Raw genomic sequence first — 21,175 nt, 5'->3', positions numbered from 1 at the left:
CGCATGAACACGATATCGTCTGGTATTCGGAAACGTAAAGACGCCCAAGATCTGTTTTCCAATCTAATATTTTGTTTTCGTAATCTTCAGCTATATCTACTCTCATTACGAATACAAAAAACGATTCGTTCTCCTTTTATACTAATCAATCAAAGCCTTTTGCGAACCAGTATAAATTAAACGTTGAAGAATTATTCGACGTTTTAAAATATCAAAACTTGACGAGAACAGAAAAAAATAAATTCCAATTCATGCAAATCGCAACGAAGAAGGCAGCAAACAAAACCTCTTCTATTACTGAATACAAATTTATTCGAGAAAGACATTTTCGAACATGAATAATCCATTAAAAAGCTTCCATAAAGTTTTTCATATTATCTCTGTTAGACAAAATATGATAAACGCTCATTGGAGTGACCTGAAACTAGCGTTACTCTTTTTGCAAACTTCAAGTTGAGCACAAGATCTTGTCAGTTCCTGATGTTATTTCTTCAAGTTGAACACAAGATCTTCTCAGTTTCCAATGTTATTTCTACAAGTTGAATACAATATCCTATCAGTTCCTGGTGTTATTTCTACAAGTTGAACACAGGATCTTAGCAGTTCCTGATGTTTTTTTTACAAGTTGAACACAAGATCTTATCAGTTCCTGATGTTATTTCTAGAAGTTGAACAAAAAAATTTATCAGTTCCTGATTTTATTTCTACACTGAGAATATTATGATTATTTACGTTTTGGGGATCTGGCGAGGAGGCACAAAATGAAAGATGTTGTGACGGTCACAGTGTTTTATCGAGTCAGGTTGCCGTATGTGATATGTGACCGGGCTCGTTGAAGTAATCAGGTACTGGTGAAGAGCGTGGGTCTTCCGGGTGCTCCAGTACTGACAGTGAAGCTGAAGGTGCGGTGGACCTAGTTGGCGGTTCTGCGGGTTGGTGCATAGACCGGCGAGGATGCCGCGTGGTCTAGGTGCGTGGATGTAGCGCTGGTTAGATGTGCTAGAACCAGGGCGCTGTGATCCGGTGTAGCGCTGGCCAGGAACGATGGCCGGGGCCAGGGCGCTGTGATGATCCCGATGGAGTCCATGATTGAACCGTGCAAAGCCGCTTTTTATCGTCCCGCGCGCTGTGAAGGGGCGCGGGTTGTCACTCGCGAAGTCTTGCTAATTGTTGGCTGACTAATGACTGACTGACTGACTGCTCACTGCGTCGGGCCTATTTATATAGCCCGGCCGATGGCATCAGTAGCTGCGCGAGATTGCTGGTAAACTACGGGTCACTGGCTTTAGCGAAATTCATCTGGTAGTTTCGATGGCACTAGAATTACGCCTAGGCAATAGGCTAGAACCTTCTAGCGAATGCGCGTAATGTGCTAGACCAACTCGACACGTATTGTCGTAGGTAGGTCTAGACGTCGGTAGCCCGTAGACAGGTAGGTATGTAGGAACGCTTCGCATTGTAAGTCAACATTTAGGAGTTCCGTAAATGACACAATACACCTAACACAAATAACATAGTTTGCGTAAAACTAATAATGGACTGAGAAATTACTTATTTGATATTTGTATTTTTATATTTCGTAAAGTTGTTTATTGAGGTATATAATAAAATTATACGTTCCTTTTTTGTCAGTATTAATATATTCAAGCAAATCGGAAGCCGCGAATTTTCCTAGATTTCCAATCTGGCACTTGTTTTTGAAAAACGTCCAGGGTAATAATGACGTTCTAAATTTAAATGTACTTCACACAGACTTCAAAACTTAATTTAAGGACATTTTGACTGTGGAAGTGGAATGTTGAAGAATCGGATATCATATGACAAGAAGAACTGACCGGAATAAGCCCTAACAAAGAACTTGAGGTGCAGTTCTGTAGGGCCAGCTACAGAAAGAAATTCCCGTTGCTTATCCTGCTCCATTTTCATTTGGTTTAATACCTCAAAAAAGAGAAATGATTATCACATGGGACGTTAATAGCTTTAGGAAAATTCAATATTCGGCAGGCAGGGGGTCTACTGAAAAAAATATATTTTGCAAGTGGTCTACAGGGCAAAAAAGTTTGGGAACCTCTGTTCTAGATGAATCTCGTCGATCGCCACAACGTCATTCATTAAAAATTTTAATAATTTACAATTGAATTAAAATCAAATTACTTTGTCTACACCGCCTAATTATAAATAAATCTGTATTACTTTGTCTACACCGCTTAGTGACAGACAAAATCTAAGTGCTTCTAGAACAATGTTCTTTTTATTACTTTGTCTACACCGCTTAGTTACAGATAAAATCTAAGTGATTCTAAAACGATGTTTTCTTTATTATCTCAAGAGCGTGCATACGTACTCTTTCAAGTATATTAGTTTTTACCAATATTTTTCCCACCTTGACTATTTTTTTTAACGATGTGTATTACATATTTACATAATTCTAATACAATACACATATCATAATCAACATAATTTAAAATATTTAACAACAGTATATTTTACCGTCCTTGCCTAAAATGACTCGTGAAACCTTCAAGGCAAATGCTAAAATTTCAAGAGACCTAGAGATATCATTTACATACATTTTGTGTTGCTATGCTGCTTCTTTTTTTGCAATGGAATATAGAGCAATTTGTTATGTCGACCCTGGCGATAGTTGTTTGGTACGAACAATTTATGGCATTCAAAGAGATACGGACTGTTTTGTTTTTATTTATTTTATTTTATTTTAGTAATTTGTACATTTAGGTTTACAAATTACTAATTAATTTGTTACATATAAATATACTATTTTTTTGCTTGATGCCGCTCCTACACAACATCTTGCTGATTGGGGCTGACTTTGGGTTTTCCGGCAGCGCATTATAGTATTTCATCCCTTTATATAGTATACTATTCTGAGTATTAGCCTTGTCCTTTTTTGGTTGCCTGATTTCATTGCACGTCTTTGTTTTATGTTTGTGTATGTCCTTGCTGTAGACTTTTAATAACAAAGTTTATTATTTTAATGCTGTTACTGTAAGGGCCCGTTCCTTCTAGATTTGAGACTTGGAAAATTAACTTATAGTTCATAATTTCTATCATAATTCATTATCTTACTGATTAGTATTTTTTAATAACAATTTTTTTAATTCTTACATTTACACCAAGCAATATAATTAATTCTTATCAAAATAAAAATAAAAACTTTTTTGTTTAGAATTCGTTTAAATAAAGGCTCTACGGGGCTTGAAATGGCCTACATAAATAAAGCGAGAAGGAAACGTGTTTAATGAGACTTTCAGGGCATTAACAAAATGTAAATTCATTCCAGCGGTAGCCTCTTTAATTTAAGATGTTTATGCTGCCAGTGTCTTTATGTTTTGTGTACTTGTCAGCTGCAGATGAAAAAGCGAACATCCAAAACTTCGTCGTATAAATAGAAATTTGACAAAGCCAAATTTAAAAAAAAGTAAAACACCAGCAAAACTAATTCAGTATAAGTAATTACTTTAATTAAAATTCTAATTTGACCTTACCCAAAGTGACAGGGAAAGTGAAAGCACTTAAGGAATTATTTCCATTTAAAAATCTGAAAGCATTTTAAGGAATGCAATCTTTAAATTCTCAACACGTCGTAACATTTATTCGAGAAAGACTTCACATTGTTTTTCTGGAGCGACTCAACGATTGTAAAATGTTCACGCATTATCAGATCCGCTTCTTTGTCCGCATGAAAAATTTAAGAAACTTCTAGATCGATCTGAGTTGGAAGTGTAAGTGAGCTATAAAATAAAATATGCTTAATTTTAATTATTTAAAATCAATAAAAACGGCTGTCTTACTTTCCTCACTGGAAACAATCATAATAATAATGATTTTCTTTAGGAACGGAACTTTGGCGTTAGAATTACTTTCTTTACAGACTTGAATGTTTGTAATGATTGAGTTCTGCTTGGTTACGCTATTTATAGGCGTATCAGATGTTATACTTTGATTCTAGACTAATTTTAATTATACGTGAGAATCAGTTTAAAAAGAACGTAAGGGATATCGTGAAAGCTAGACTATTCAGATCTGATTTCAAAACAAATCGAAAGGCATTTCGAGTAGCTGACCCTCAACGAGTAAAAATTAACCTAATCTTATTCACTTCAAAGACCCTCAGATATTCTAAGCAACTAAAAGCTCTCCCTGGAATTGGCCAACGTTACGTCACGTTCAATATACGAAGACCAACCTTATCCACTCCGCTGCAAGGAATGTTTCAGATATTCTTAGAAACTAAAAGCTACCCTGTAAAGTGGTCAACATTATGTCACGTTCAACACGTGAAGACCAACCTAGTTCTTAGTAACTCCACTCCAAGATCTGTCCTCCAACCGTACAGTAATATTGCACAGTATAAGCTCTTGCGGAAAATAGAGTCCCCGCCGCTCTCATATTTATATGTCTAGTTGAGTTGTGCCTCTCCATCAAAGTTCATCTTGATTAATCGCTTCCCGGGATTAAATTCCGCTTTCGGTTGGATGTCATATTGTATTCGACGCCATCTTATCCCGTGTCCCGTGCTTGTGACAGAATACAAATTTCGCTCCAGATATTCACTTGATTGTGAATTGAACACGTTCTCCATGGGAAATGTATCGGAGATGTGAATAGAGAGCCAGAACGATGACGAAAAGTGGGGCAGAAGTACTCTTTGCCCTCTAGAATTAAATCTGAAGATATTTTAAACCAAAATAAATCATTATAATCTATAATATTAAATTACACAACAATTATAAAAATGGTATGCTCTTTTTTTTATTATTTTTTTTTTTTATTAATATCAATAGCAAAATTTGTACATTATGTAGGTTTAAAGTATAATAGGAACAAAAGTAAAGAAAAAGTATAATATAATAGTTCTATATATATATTTATATATTTTAAAGTATAATATAATATTTCTTTGATAGGAACCTATAAATGAAACAAATAATGTATAAGGTCGGTGGCTGTGTTGATATAGCATTTGGGCCCCACCCAGACGTAGTGTGTTCAATTTGTTCAATGTTGTGCTGAATCCATTATTAATCCTTTTATTACAGTTCAAAAACTAATTTTGAGAATTATATTTAAATGCCAACCTACCCATCCCTCTAATAAACTCTTTGATAAAATCAGGGTCTTAGATATACGACAGTTATTTACTAAGGTAAGCATTTGTTACATACGAAAAAATACCCTACTGGTGGCTCCACAACACCAAGCTCACACCCGCTTTTCATCAAATCTGGGTTGCGTGGTTCCTCAAACTAAAACCTCATTTGCTCAACGGCAATTCTGGTTCATCGCACCTAAAATATACAATGCATTGAGTACCAACTTAAAGTCAAGTAATTCTATATCAATATTTACTGAACGTGTACATCAATAGATATTTGAAAGGGGACGACCTTTCTTTAAAGATTATATGAGTTCCTAACACAAAAAAATATATAAAAAGTTCTTTCCAACTTGTCTCATATCACGAAAATTAAAATTAAGTGTTGAACATAAACATGTTGTCTCATAGATAATACCTACGATAAATAAACTTGCACACAAACAATTATATGCATTAAACAATCTATATTAATTATGTTTATATTTTAATCTTAATGTTTAATATTTTTAATTTTTATTTGTATCTTTTTAAATATACATATACTTTTTCTTTATTTTTCAGTTTACTATTAATTTTAATATATTTGTTTTTAGTTTTATTTATCATTAATTTTTTTTTTCTTTTCTTCTTTCTTATGTTTCTATAAAATAGTATTTTTTAGTTCTTCTAAGTTATTTTTATTATTACTTCATGTATGATTCATACTTACATACTTATGTTTCTATAAAATAGTATATTTTAGTTCTTTTATGTCATTGTTATTATTATTTCATGTATAACTACCACAACACGGGCATTATCCTAGTATGGTAGTTAAAAAAATGTAACATGTAAACATTTATTAAATAATAAAAAATAAAATAAATAAAATCCCTCGGCTGTCTAAGTCCTCCATCACAAAACAAGCAACATTTTCCACTTACTGAGCGAGATATTAAAATATTTTCAGGCTATTAGTAACCTGGGACTGTTTGTATTTCTTTAAAAAAACAGTTAAAATGAGATTTTTATGGTAAAGAGCCAAAGTACGTATTGAATAAAATATTTCTGACCAAAGTGTTTGACAACGGCTTAGCTGAAAAATTTCTTGGGTAACAGATAACGGAGCAACTAAACACATTGGAATAGTACAATTCCTTCAACTCTTCCCCTTGCTGTTTTTACGGCAAAGCGTCGAATTTATTAAAACTATTTTATTAACTGACCTCTGTGACAGAGATATGAAACAGCTTAAAGTTTCCTTTTTGTGACATGGCAAATAGGCAAAGGAACATTCTACGGCAGTGTATGTGCTCTCAAACTTACTAATATCGGCGTAGTCTACAATAGGTAAAAAGGTGTATTCAACTGAAACGTTTGAGAGTGAATCAAAGTATTTGAAATCTTCCTTTTTTTGTATGAGTAAAAAATCACTGATGAAATGTGAATTTTTCGTTTATCGGGGGTACTAATATCGGTAGGGCAGTAATCCACCCGTACAGAGACTTCCAACATTGCAGGGATTAGGCGCCTTCTGAAAGTAATCCCTGGATGCCATTTCGTTTCGGCTCTTTCTTAAACGTTCGGAAATAACATTTTCAGCAAGAAATTTATATGAGATGAAAAAATATTTTTCTTTAAAAAAAAAGGATATTTTACACGTTTATTTTCAAATCGAGAAATGGAATCAGATTGTTGAAATAATTGAGCCTAAACACATTTTTATATGTAGCAATAAAGATAATTTTTTTGGTCGAATTGAACCTACCAACGTTGGAAATGCATGAAATAAATTTGAGTGAGCATTATAATACTTAGCATAAAAATTCTTAGATCCCAACAGAACGGGATGCTGGTATGCCCAAAAGTCAATCATAATTTTAAAAAAAAAGTAAAAAGTGACCGATGAGGATAGGGTCCCATTAGCGCAGTTGGTAGAGCATTGTCCCGGAAAGACAAGGGTCCTGGGTTCGAGTCCCAGATGTGACCGTTTCCTTTTCTGATTTTTCTGTTTCAGATTTGCGTTTAAGAATCACTAATATTGTCTTCAATTTTTAAATATTATAATTTGAGGTTTTACTCAATAAGTTATTCCGAAAAATAATAATCAATCATAATTCTTTATTAAGATTTCAACTCTCTCAACCGCAATATATTGAGAACACATAAAATGAGGCGTTATCTAAAATTTATAAAATAATACTATTAACATTTAATGGAGGGTTGTTTAACATTTAATTTAATTTAAAAGAAGAGATATATTGTGTACCATACTCACTCGAGGATATGATAATAGTATCAATAAGCATAGTATCAGAATATTAAGAATATGAGGTTGGTATCAGTACAGTATCAATAAGTATAGTATCAGAATAGTAATAATTTGATAATAAATTCAGCATAGTATCAATAAGTATCAGAATAATAAGAATATGAGAATAGAATCAGTACAGTATCAAAATAGTGAGAATAGTACAATAGTATCAATTATATAGTATCGAAATAGTAAGAATATGAGAATAGTATCAGTATAGTATCAGAATAGTGAGAATGGTATCAGTACAGTATCAAACAGCACCCATTGAAAAACTCTTAAAAAGTAGTTTATTGGGACTTTCTTTTTTGTTATATCAAATAAGCAAACAAGAATGTTTTTTGCAAAAGATTTTTATTAAAAGAATAATTTGTATAGTTTTTTTAATGGTGTCATAAATTATAATATTTCTACTATAAAGCACTTCTGCAAAGTAATATTCTATTACGTGCAAAGCACAAATTCCAAGAGAAGAAACAATGTTTAGGAAAGGGTTTCAAGTCACCGGGTATATCGTTTTACTCCTAACTGCCATCCATTTTAGAATAAGCCCTTTTCGTGATGTAGTATGAAAATGAAATGGATAAAGATAAGGCCTGGTCACAGGGCTGTGTGTTTTATGTAAATCAGATATCTAAAAGCGTTTTATAAACAAACCCATTTTTATTTCATCTGTACTGATGTACCGAGTTGTTATTTGGACCGTTCGGCCTCTCTTTGTTTGACCAACGTCTAGAACTGATTAGCAGTATTTGTATCAAAAATGTAAAATAATTCTAGGCTTCTCAAAAACGTTACATATTTAAAATCCTACAAAATAATATTCTCGTTTATTTTTAAAAAAATATTGACAATTACTTTTTTTTTTATTTTAGAATATGAACATTTATATTTATCGTCTCATTCATATGCACTCTTCAGTTATGCCGACCCATTCATTAATTTGATCAGTCCATGTTTCTTGGGACTTCACCGGCTGTTTTTTTCTGTACATTTTTACCTCCCACATTCTCTTATCACTCATCTCTGCTCATTTTTTTTATCATGTGCTGACCCAAGGGAGCTGGAGTACTTAACAACCAACCCGGTTCGTAAAATTTTAGTTCATACAAGAGTGCTGTATTATTATATATTCGTATTATTTTTATGTCTAACTACAAACCGACAGCTTTCGACCAAAGAAGTCTTGATTAATATATTGTTATTATCGTCTACTGCTTTACATACGAGGCATATCCAGAAAGTAAGTGTACTGAGGCTCTCACGACCGAATGGATTTTATTTTCGATATGTTGGCTACACTTACGTGTAGTCTGACTCTTCCCCTCCGCAACGAGACCTGTTCAAGGTTAGTACGTTGAGAAGTGTCAACGCGACAACACGTTTCGTGAAAAATACCAATCCAATCTCCCGCCAAATGCGAAATACGCGGCGTCATCCGTTATCTCGTTTGGAAGGAAAAACCTCCGTTTGAGGTTTATAATGAGGTTAAAACTGCATATGGTGATAAAGCTATGAATTGTACGAGTGTGTACAAGTGGTATCGCGAGTTTAAAAACGGTTCTCACCTCTTCACCCTCCACCAAAAAGTTCAAAACCACAATTTCAGCCAAGAAAATCGTGGCATCCGTGTTTTGGGACTGTCAAGGCATAATTTTGATTGAATATCTGCCTCAAGTGGAGACCATCAACTCTGTAAGATACTTTGAGACCATAAAAAAATTGCGGAAGGCGATTCATAACAAGAGGAGAGGCATGCTGACAAAGGGAGTCAGCCTACTGCACGACAATGCCACAGACCACACACGGCCAACGCCACGAAGAAACTGCTCGCTTCGTTCAAATGGGATATCCTGAACCACCCCGCGCATTCCTTTAACCTAGCAGCTTCAGATTATTATCTCTTTACCTCCCTGAAGCTGTACATGGGTGGAAAAAGGTTTTCAACCGACGAGGAGGTAAAGGAGGAGGTGGAGAAGTGGACGAAGGGGTTGGCGGGAAACTTCTTCGAGGAAGGCATCAAAAATTGATACCCCGCTTCACCACCTGCATTGAGAGGAATGGCGACTATGTTTAAAAATAGCTTACATATGTACTACGGTAATCATGTAATTTTTTTGTTTCAATAAAAAGATTTGTAACCTACAAAAATTCAGTACACTTACTTTCTGGATACGCCTCGTACATCTATGTGAATTGAATTAACTCCTGTTAATATTCTTATCAGCCAATATACTAAAACTTATATGATAATTTATTGACGTACAAATTTATTTAAAGTTCAATTGTTCGAGACGGTCTCTCGAGGCCGGGTGTAGAATATAACATTCTCAGAAGCTGCCTACCGAAATGGCGACCTTCTCGCGTCTGTACCAGTTGGTAGCTATATTCTGGTTTCAAGACGAAATTACACACGCGTGAATTACACACGCATGATACAATACACGAAGATAATTACACCTAAAGAATTACACACGTAAAAAAATGTTGCTTGTTTTTCTTCAAATATGAAATTATTTTGCACACATTTAAACGCTCTAAAATTTAATAATCACATTTTTTGACATGTGTAATTCCATTAGATGTAATTAAAAAAGGATGGCACACGATATGAGACAATCCAAGATACTTGTAAACGGACCAGACCCTAAACCTTTACAAACCGGGCAATTATTCGATGTGGATAGAAACTCCTTGAGAAAACTATTAGGACTACTAAGATGACACTGGCCTCTCTGCAGACACATGCAGCTGTTGCAGCGGAAGTGTAAAACAACAACAGATACAGAAATATGTTAAGGAGACGATGGGACTCCGATTCAACTATGGGACCCTGAAGAAGCCCCCTTGTTCTCAATGGTCAGCTACCTGGGAAAACGTAGTGTGGAACCAGGAACAATGTCGAATATCCAATGATCAACCCGGTGAACTTTATCAAAGGAGCCGAGTTACTGATGGACTCACAGGAACTATATAAACCGTCTCCGATTTTTCACAAAAAAAATGAACATCCATAATTTCACTATTAAAAACTATTACTATTACTTTTGATCACACGGAGAATAACGAGTTTTGCCAATTTTTTAAGAATCTCTTAATATTTTTCGTAATCCTATTTAAAACAGGATTGCAGACCCTCAACGAATGAGTTGATAGGTTTCCTGTTAAACTTATAGGAACAGTGTATTTTCGCATTTCGTCATTATATATTATCAAGACAAATACATGTGCATGAACATGTGTTCAAATATATTATGAATTTACTACAATTTTTTTCAGGAAACGGCTTGCAATTCCATTTTTAATTGGATTACGAATAATTTGAAAGGATTTTCATAAATCAGCAATACTCATGTTTCTCTGTGCAGTAGGTGTAATTATTTAAATATGTATTATTAATTCCTATGCGTAATTTCATTTATTTGTAATTCCGTCCGTACGTAATACTGAAAGTGTAAAAATGTTACGTGAAATTCTGCCTTTGTTATATTGTCTTGACATTCTATATGCTGTTCTCCCTGGTGACTCGGTCCTTCTTTACTACTGTGAATATCACAAAAATACGAGACAGCACCGAAGACAAATTGTAGCGAGATAAGACCTCTTTGTTAAGATATAATACATAAGAGTAGAATAAATTATAAAAATGCGGAAACGCTGACTATTATCTCGGTGGGGAAGTGAGCGATTTTATTACGTTTTTTACAGCCTCCGGGAAATAAACATTATTCGTTGAATCGGTTCGGTAGCATTAAAAACATCCTACCAAAACTTCTCAGAATTATGGTTCCAAAATTTTCAGGTACTAAATTAATTTTTGTAACAAATAAAAAAAACTGGGCTCAAACATTATTAAAGCAAATATAAATTTCTGATTTTATTCTTCTTGTTAATGTAGTGGTTAATTATTATTGATTTCTAAATAATTTAAGAACAACAAATTCTTGTCTTACTAAAAACATATTTTTATTTATCGGTGTCTTTTCCAGGGTATTTTATTATCTCCATAAACCAATATTTTGAAAAAGCCGAAGTTGAAAATGTGAATATTTTGAAAAATTTATTTTAACGCCTTCAAATATGTAAAAACACGTTGGAATAGTGTCAATTATTAAAGATACAATGTGTTTACTCTTACGAATTTGGATTCCTAAGTAACTATTTTTTGCCAAAAATAGAGATCCATTGACGTAATATGTTCGTATTTTGTTAAGTACCGCCATTTCGACATAAATTCTAAAAATATATTGAGATGAACATTCTTTCAGTATCCAAATTCTTGTTTCCACGTAGTACATTGTGGAATGAAATGGGATCTTCATACGATGTTGAATTTCGCGAAGTTTAACATTTATTCCGTGTTCGCGTTTGCTATCTGAACAATGTATGACTTTCTCAGCAGTGTTTATTTCTTAGCTTCCAAGCGCGTCCTCATAATTCTTCCAAATAATACAGCAACATACTCATATGTCATCATATTACTAGTTCCTGAGCCCTCGAGTTATTCTAAGAGGCTGGCTGTCTGTGTTGCTTGTCTGCAAAGGTTCACAAGAGGTCTGCAGAGTGTGTTTTGGCGTAGCTATCTGAGTACAGCTCGATCGGTGTAACCAGGGAGGTAGGCGGCTACGGGTAAGTGTAGCTTGGCGTAGCGCAGGCTGAAGTAAAGTACGGCTACGTTATCGTCGCCAACTACTACTGTCCACAAAACAAATATACTTCTGCAATATTCAATAAATAATGTAATCAAAAGTAGAATCACGTGTTATATAGTAAAAGATTCGTATTTGCGTAGGGATCGCGCCTACTTTTATCAACTAAAAGATATTTTATTTATTTTTATTTTATTGATACATGATTTAGAGAGTACATGTGGTTTTTGTGATATTTCACCCTCCATGCTAGGGATGACCCTGTGTTATGGCAGGTGAATTTTACAGTTTGCGGACATAGAATCGATACATTACTATAGTATAAAAAAGAAAAATAAGAAAAATGATGTATAGCTAGTTTGGGTTGCAAGAAGAGGATGGAGAAGTTATAGAGTTATAAGAAGCAAATTTGAGAAATTATTAGTAAATAGATCACACTTATTAATTATGTTCATACTATACCGCTAAGTTAGGGAATAAGGATTTATTATGTTTTGTCTGAAAGGTGATTAAATTGAGAAAGTGTAGAATGAATGGGTATTGTATTTTTAATGTATTCCGTGTGTAAGGATCCATTTTATAATTTGTTTTTTAAATGAATGGGGTTGACTCACGGTTTTTAGGTTTTCAGAGATAAGGTTAAAGATTTTAGGAGCTAGGAAGAAAAATTGTCTTTGAGCTGACGTGGTATGTAGTGAAGGTACTTTGTAGTGACCGTTGGTTATTTTTCTGGTGGTGTAGTTGTGTTGTAAGAGAGTTTTTTTTTTATATTTGAACAAGAAATTTACTAGCGAAAATTTTAGGTGGAGTTGTCGTATGTTTAAGACCTTATACTCTATGAGGAGTAGAGTAGAGAGGTATCTTGTCGGTCGCTTGTTAATGACACGTATTACCGATTTTTTGCTTTTAGAAGAGGTTCGATGGTAGATTGTGCACAGCCACCCCACTTCATAATACCGTAAGCTAGTAGGGATTGGCAGAGAGCGTAGTACACAGTTTTAAGAATTGAGGTGGTAAGGATATTTCTTAGATTTCGAAAAGCATAAGAGAGCTTGCGGAGAGATGTTAAGATGTTTAAGCTCACGGTGTTTCGTATTTAATTGAGGTGTTGAAAGTTGTTAAATTGTCACTAAATATGCTATTCAATGTTTCACTATGTTGCGTTAGTATGATTTTGACGTTACTCTTCAATACCACGTGCTTTTAAATATTGCCGAAGCGGGTGGTTTGCCTAGTTCATTTCGGCAAACAAATTTACTATAGCTAACGCTATTTCTATATTAAGATGTCGCCAACTTATTAAAATAAGGTGTCCAATAAACGTGCATATTTTTTTGCTCTTTTGCATCAGAATCCATCCCTCCCTCGGTGGAGAGTGCCTACGGCAAGTAACGGCGAAGGCTGCCGTAAGTGGCTCGTACAGCCTCGTTAATTCCATACCAGGTTTAACCCTCAAACGTAGACCGTAACTCAGTGTAGTTTTGAGGAGACTGTTGAGAAATAATACATGGGTTCAGCTCTTAGGTCTGGTAAATACTCGCCGTAAATACGAATAGGGAAAATAATTTCAGTCGAGAATTGTTCAAATTAATTAAAATTATATATAGTCAAAATCAACTCCTGAATAATTTTACTCTGTTGATTGTATGTGTCCTTTATTTGGCAGCAAGAATTATTTAATTATTTAGGTTAGCAGTAAATAATTAGGCAGAATAATAGCTTTTCATAATATAAGGAAAATGTTTATGTGAATGTTATTGTAAGTGTAAGTTGTAATAACCAATTTATCAATATTTAAGGTCAGTAGTAAGCGATCGAAGATGGTTAGAAAGGAAGAAATAGATATAAATACGAATGTTGAAAATATTTAATAAAACGCGACTCATTTGAAAAAGTGCAAAAACCTTTTAACAAATTCTTTAGTTGCCTTTAAAGATATACACTGAATTTTTTATGCCTGTAACGTATGAAACGACGAAACAAAACGTGTTATTAATAATTTTCATAGCTTACTTTGAGATTTTTTTCTATCGAGGGAATTCCATATAATTAACGTTTCGGCATAACAAATATCTAGATATTATCTTCAAAAATAACAATTAATTTTTTTGAAACTTAAAAACATAAAGAGGTAACGAGAAACTTGTAATAAATCGGTAGAATTTTTATAAAATTAATAAATAAAAATAAATTGCAATCAAAAGTGACAAAATTACTCAATGAAGAACTTGCAAATAAAATGTTTTCTTCTTCTATTGTAACCATCTTGATTTTAGTAAAGTTGCCTCCGGTTATGTCTTTTCTTGAAACTCTTACCCATCCGAAGTCTGCAGTTCATTGCAGGTCATAAACCTATCTTATCTGTGTATTACATTTGTTTTTCTTTTCTAAACAAAGATATTAGTTGCGCGTGAGGTTTTAAAATAAAATAGCCTTAAAATGTGTACCCTTCACCCCCCCCTTTGCCCCTTGTCCCCTTTCCTTGACCCGGGCCAAAGAAAAGGAGCATTGTTATGGTTGCATGTTACCGCGAACATTCGTGTCATCTTGAGAACCCGCATATGTTGAACTCGGCTGTGATTGTTTTTGGAGCACACATCGTCCAGTGAAACGTTTTACCCGCCGCAGTGAATGTCACTGTTTTTGTTTTGTGTCAAGTGAGCGAATGTTAAAAGGGAATTGCAAGCTGATAAGTGAAAAGAAACCAGCGGCTAAGGAGAACGAGACCAGGGTAAGTCTTTGGCCTTTCCCTCTCATTTTCCTCTTGCAAACACTAAGGCAAAATTCAAATCGCACCACCGCATCCAGCCCCGCACAATTGCGAACGAAGGATTTGCGCACCACCAGATATCATTTGACAATGTTTCGTTTAAAGTTTGGTTATGATAATAAAAGTGAACTTCAAAATATTCCACCTCGATAAATTCAAAAAAATCGATGATGCGTTGGCAAAACGCCACCTTGTTTGCTCCACCGATCCGTAATTTTTCATAAGAAAGTAACTTCTTCCAACACTGTATTAAATTATTGACGCATACTTAATCAAAAATAAACTGCTCTCAGAACTTCTAAAGTTTATGAACTTTGCAAAGTTGTGCCAGTTTCTTGACTGCTTTGCATATTGTACTTTTTATCGTTCTTTTAAAATTTCCATATTCATCTTAAGGGTCGATCTGTTTTGAGTCAGACTAAATGTTTTAGAAAATGTTTTCATAATTTCGCAACTAAACTAAAAAAACAAGATTATTAACTTTTCTATGCACCATTTCAATAGATAGTTTATGGTCCTAAATATGCTGATTAGAATGTTTGATTTTTAACGGGAATTAGTATTTTGTGATCACAAGATTAAATAACCAATATCACAACATTCATAAATTAACTCTATTTTCCCGGGTGTCGAATAACCTGACAATATTTGAAAATCTCCTACTACCACCACATTAAGCGGAAAATGTTGCTTGTGTTGTGATGTAGGACTTAGCCAGCCGAGGATTTGAAGACACTACGTCTGGGTGGGACCCGAACGCGATGCCAACTCAGCTTACATTGACCGGTCAACTTAACTGACATCATAAACTAATTTAGACCATAAGGGATAACAGTTTTATCAATTGTTGAATTGAATAATATCACTAAATTCACTTTCTTTGCGTCACCTTGAGATGATTTTGTACTAAAACGGCTCTATACAAATCATCCAAATATTATTATTATTAAAATATCACAAAAAAACTTTATTTCCCATATATAATTTATTCTTTGTTTCATTTTCCTTCCCATAACTTCCTCTCCTTCCTTTCCCTGAAAAAACCCTCCACATAGCATCCCCACGTATACCATATTAAGGCCCCGCATACCCCGTTTATAACAAGTTTCTCGTTAACTCTTTGAGTTTCAAAAAAATACATAATATGTTATTTTTGAAGATAATATGTAGATATTTGTTATGCTAGAAAAAAATCGTAAAGGAATCTCCGAAAATTATTAAAACACGTTTCTTTCTGATATTTAATTTATTAAAGTCATGAAAAAATTGACAGCGTATCTTTAAATGGAGCATTTGTGGAGAGATTTAGTTGAAACGAGTCGTGTTTTATTAAATATTTTCACCATTTTCGCTTATTTTTGATCGTGTTTTTTTAATATTAGCGCGCTCCCTCTAACATTCGTATTTACATATCTCCCATTCAAACCATTTTTGAATGCTTACTACGGGGCCTTAAGGAACAAAAACATTTTAGCGCATAGGTAGGTACCCACTGTGATTTCTACGAGTGTTAACGGTGTAACATTTAACGCATGGGCCCGAGCTTACCAGAAATAGTTCAAAAGTATTTAAAGCATTCCTTAACCTGTGATAGTTGTTTAAATGGGTCAGAACAAAGTCGAGATATAACGCTAATTCTTATTCAAAAACATGCCTAAGTCAGAGCCAGTACTCCAAACCCCTTGTTAATTTAAAATACTGATGATAAAACAACCCTTCAAATCTCTTTTATCTCCCTTCCGTAGATTAAATCGGTTAAAACGGTGCTTTAAAATCCCCCAACACCTTGTCTAATTATTAAGTGGATACTTGAGAAAGGCCTGGGATATGCGAAAAAACAACTTTGATCTAACAAACTCAATTTAGTTTATGCTAATATCTCGTTTGAATATTTTTCATTGTTCTACTCTTTAAAAAAATATTATTATTTTTTAGTTATCATGGATGCATAAAGTGTATTATTATTTTTTATTACGAAATAATAAACCGAAAAATCTATAGAGTTAACGCTTGACTTTAAACTCCTATCTTAACTTAAATTAATTAACTTTAAAAATATCACAGCAAAGATTATCACAAAAGTGATTAGACACTGAAAATGTTGTTATGATGTTTCTTCTTCAGAATTGTTTTTTTGTTTAAAATAATTTGACAAAGTCGTGATAGGCAGTAGGTGGTTAAGCTCGCTTTGGTATGACATAATCTCTAGTAGTACGGAATTATCTATCTCTACTCCTGATTCCGTAAACTATAGCAACCAACCCTTCTAGGATGTCAGTTATAACCGGAGGCTTCTCTTACGAGGATCGCCAAACGAAGGAAGTTAAGATATCAAATGAGAGGAGAGAAGCTGACTTCTTACAGTTAGGAATTTACACAAGGGAGTTGGAATAGTTTCTGCCGTCTCTACGTATGTCATAAATGAATTTCTGACAAACACAGACCATGCATGTACAATCTCAGGAATGTTTCGAGTGGTAAATCCGATTGTGTTGCCCGCTTATCCTAACTGCTTAATTCCAACATGTATCTCTTGTAATTAAAAAGTATAATTCAAAAGTAATTTTCTTCATTCGGTGTTTTATATCAATGCCCGACATGGGCGTGAATTTATTCTTTACATTTGTAAGCCTTAATTCCCACAAAGTAACAATGTGGTCTGGGTACTTTATTTTTGTACGCGTTTATTACAAACATCATAATAGATTGTGCTTTGAGTTTTAAACTAGCCTCTGAAGAAAATAATAACTAGAGGCACCTGGCTACTGGCTATAGGATCTACTTTGGGATGAAAAATGTTTCATTTTGGAAAAGTGTACCTACAAATCTAATATGTTGCGCTCCATCATGTGTTTACTTAACGGTGCTAAAGGGTGTGCTTCGAATTTTCTCTTATTCAAATAAACGAAAACTAAAATTGTGAGTAGGTATTTAAATTCTTTCTTAATTAATTATTTTACACCATTTTGTTTTATTTCAAATAACGAATTATACAATTTGTTCAAATAAACATCACTACCTCTATTACATTTATTTTTAACTTAATTCGGGCAAATAGAACCACAATAGTGAAAAAAGCAATAAGAAAGTCCAAATAAACACGACGATTTCACATTTGTAAAATTGATCTTTTCTGAACGAAGTTAGCCACCAAGTCAAAGTATGGCTGGCTTGGATAATAAAGTCGACGCAGAAGATTTTCGAAAACGGAACACACAAACAAATTTATAGACTGATGAAATGTCAAATAGTGAAGTCACTACGTTCAGTCAATAAAATTAAAACGCTTAAATGTAATTATTCTATAGCTGAAGTAAATGGTAATCTTCACATCTGTATACAAAGAATCCTTCATTTATCTGGTCACGTCGCATGGAGAGGGCAGAGAAGTTTATAAATCAGAAAATATTCCAGGAAGAAAGGCACGAGAATAATTCCTCGTTCGATAGTGAAAGAAATAACCGGGATGACCCTGAACCATGAGATTGTTCACTTTACCAAGCCCCGGTGACATGGCGAGATGTTTTTCAGGTAGTTACTAGTTTCGGAGTACGTGACTTTCCACTCGGGGAAGGCTTTTTAAATGTTTAAAGATAAATAGAGACTGCTCTGGAAAAAAATATTTACTTCGCCTCTTCTCACCATTGTAGTTGAAGCCTATCTAAGATATGATTATTTTCTGCACATCTAAGATACAAACACCAGTCTTACAATTATTTTAAATGACTTTTTACATAATAACATTATGCATCTTGATCCGCCGTTACAATTTTATCATCCAATTGAAGGTTTTTCAGATCTGTGAACTAGCAGTATTTGCTCTAATGACACTTAAAATATGATACGTGTGATATTGGAATATTACACTGGTGATCAGAGATTGAAAATATCTATGAAAAATACCGATGGAAGATTAGTTTCATCAATACTGAAAGAATATTACATACTGACTTTCTAAAATAAATTATGTACTACTTACGATACTAACATTGCATTTATTTCTCATCAGATTTTAGATTTTTTAGATTAACCTATTTGTTTTACTAATAAAACTTTGGAGTGCATACAAATAGGTTTCACACTCCAGTTATTTTACATCTCAGATATCTACTCTTCCATGAGAATAATTTACAAGTGTATGGAAGAAAAGTGTACATTAGCGATAGTTAAGTAATATTGAATTATATAACATAGCGATTTTAGGAATCTAGCAAGTCAAAACACGGCTAGACTACTAACTTAAACATACTTACACTAAACATATCGAAAACAAAATTGACAACATACCGTATAAATAGCACGAGACAGCCAAAAAATAACACAAACACCATAAAAATACACGAATGTTTAAACACCAACATCTGCGATTGCCCTCCTCTAGAAAAAAAGGAACAAATAAAGTATTTAGGAATCGTAATTGACTATAACCTTAGATGGATACCTCACATTAAACAAATCACAAATAAACTCCTCAAAAAAATACATATTTTCTTAAACATAAGAAACTTATATAAAATAAAACAATTGAAAACAATATATTTTGCACTTTGCCAATCAATTATAGATTATGGAATTATTGCTTAGGGAAGAGCAACAAACTCGGCTATTGATTCATTAGAAATCGCACAGAAAACGATCTTAAAGGAAATACCAAAAAAAACATTGACTGACTGATATAGACCAAATATTGAACAGTTGTGACGTACTAGATATACGCCAATTATACGTTAAAACACTACTTATCTACATTTTTGACCAAACAAACAAAATTCAACATACACAAAATATCACTAATAGAGCAGTTAGACAAGCGTACAAAGAGAACATAATAATTCCGACGGTAAATACAAGCTTTGGACAAAGACACTATCAATACTGTGCTATAAAAGCTTTCGACACTTTAACACTTTAAAATAAAAGTGAGGAAAACAATAATAAATTCAGACACAAAATTAAAAAATGGATTAAAGAACAAAAAAGACAATATTACGAAAATTTCATAACATAAAATAATAAAACCTACACGTAACATACAAAACGAATATAAAACACACATCACTCACAAACACACAGCATATAATATAAATATACCAATTTTTTACTTTATTTCATTTAAATTTTATTCTATTTTCATTTTAAATCTATGTTTTTTAGTTTAAATTAACTTAATCTTATGTTTTTTTTCTTCACCAAAATTGTATTTATTTTCCTTAAATATATTATTAATATCTTTTTGTATTTTAAAATGGAGGTCTCATAATGGGTAAGCTACCCAGTGAGGCCAACATTACTGGATTGTACTATGAAATGTAAACTATTGTACCAAAAAAAAAAACAAACAGAATTCTTCCGTTTTGGTATAGATTAATTTATTTGAAATAGTGAAATCTATAATATAACTCCACCCAAATAATGCTTAACATTACTAAATTGTAATTTTAAGAAATGTAAGATATTGTACCAAAATAAAAAATAACAATTTGGCACATGTATGTGTGCTGTACTACACTGCAGTTTGAAAGGAAAAAAATAATTCGGTATAAAAAAATAGAATATTTTATGAAATTAAATGGTATCTTCACAGATCTGGAATTTTAACCTTGAAATTAGATGTTCATTGTTCAAATTTTGTAATACGAGTATAAACTGTCCTAAATATAATTCAGTGCCCAGACAATCTGAAATATTTGTGTACAATCAATCAGTGGAAATTCGCTAAATAATCTTATTCAATAAAAGCAGCGCCAAGATATCTTTAGATAACCTTTTACTGCGTTTATTGTTATCAATATCTTATATAAACATTGCGAGCATACACTGCTAACGAAACAATTTGTATTATTTAATTAATTGATTTGATACAACCAACAAGGTGAGATCGCAATATTGTGTTATTTATTTCAACAAAAAGTTTTGATTCTTTCTTTCTATTGAAATATTATTTCTTCTTTCGCATAACCGGCACTCTATATTGACATTTATATATTTCTTGATCCCATCTAATCTGAAGTTAGTGTTGTGTACTCAAAGCGGTGCATAAAATAATAAAACAGTGTTACGTCAAGGAAATGAAATTTAAATATTTAAACCCTTCCAGTAAAAGATGATAGAAAGAATTTTGCTACCGTTAAAAAAATAATGATCTAGAGCAGACATCACAATTTATAATTGTTCCTCGCGACAGCTACTGAACTCTTTATAGCTCTATTAAAGTCAATAAAAAAATTTCATTATCATAATATGCCAAATGATTTAATGATTTTATTATTTTACATTATTATTATTTATCAAACTTTTAAGGGATTTTTTTCGTAAAAAAATATATATGTTATTTACTTTCAGAT

At 33.2% G+C, this 21,175-nt stretch overlaps 1 protein-coding gene across 1 annotated transcript in view; it reads right to left on the bottom strand.

Moving 5' to 3' along the window:
* Positions 1-21,175, bottom strand: part of kek2 (leucine-rich repeat, immunoglobulin-like domain-containing kekkon 2 protein) — a 539,018-nt gene that overhangs the window by 332,557 nt on the left and 185,286 nt on the right. The gene's annotated exons all lie outside the window — the stretch shown is intronic.

This window comes from Hesperophylax consimilis, chromosome 9 (genome assembly GCF_061612785.1).
Source record: "Hesperophylax consimilis isolate HC1 chromosome 9, BYU_Hcon_1.0, whole genome shotgun sequence".
In the NCBI taxonomy this organism is placed as follows: Eukaryota; Metazoa; Arthropoda; class Insecta; order Trichoptera; family Limnephilidae; genus Hesperophylax; species Hesperophylax consimilis.
Note: the sequence above shows the minus strand (reverse complement) of the source record. Positions and strands in the feature narration are given on the sequence as shown.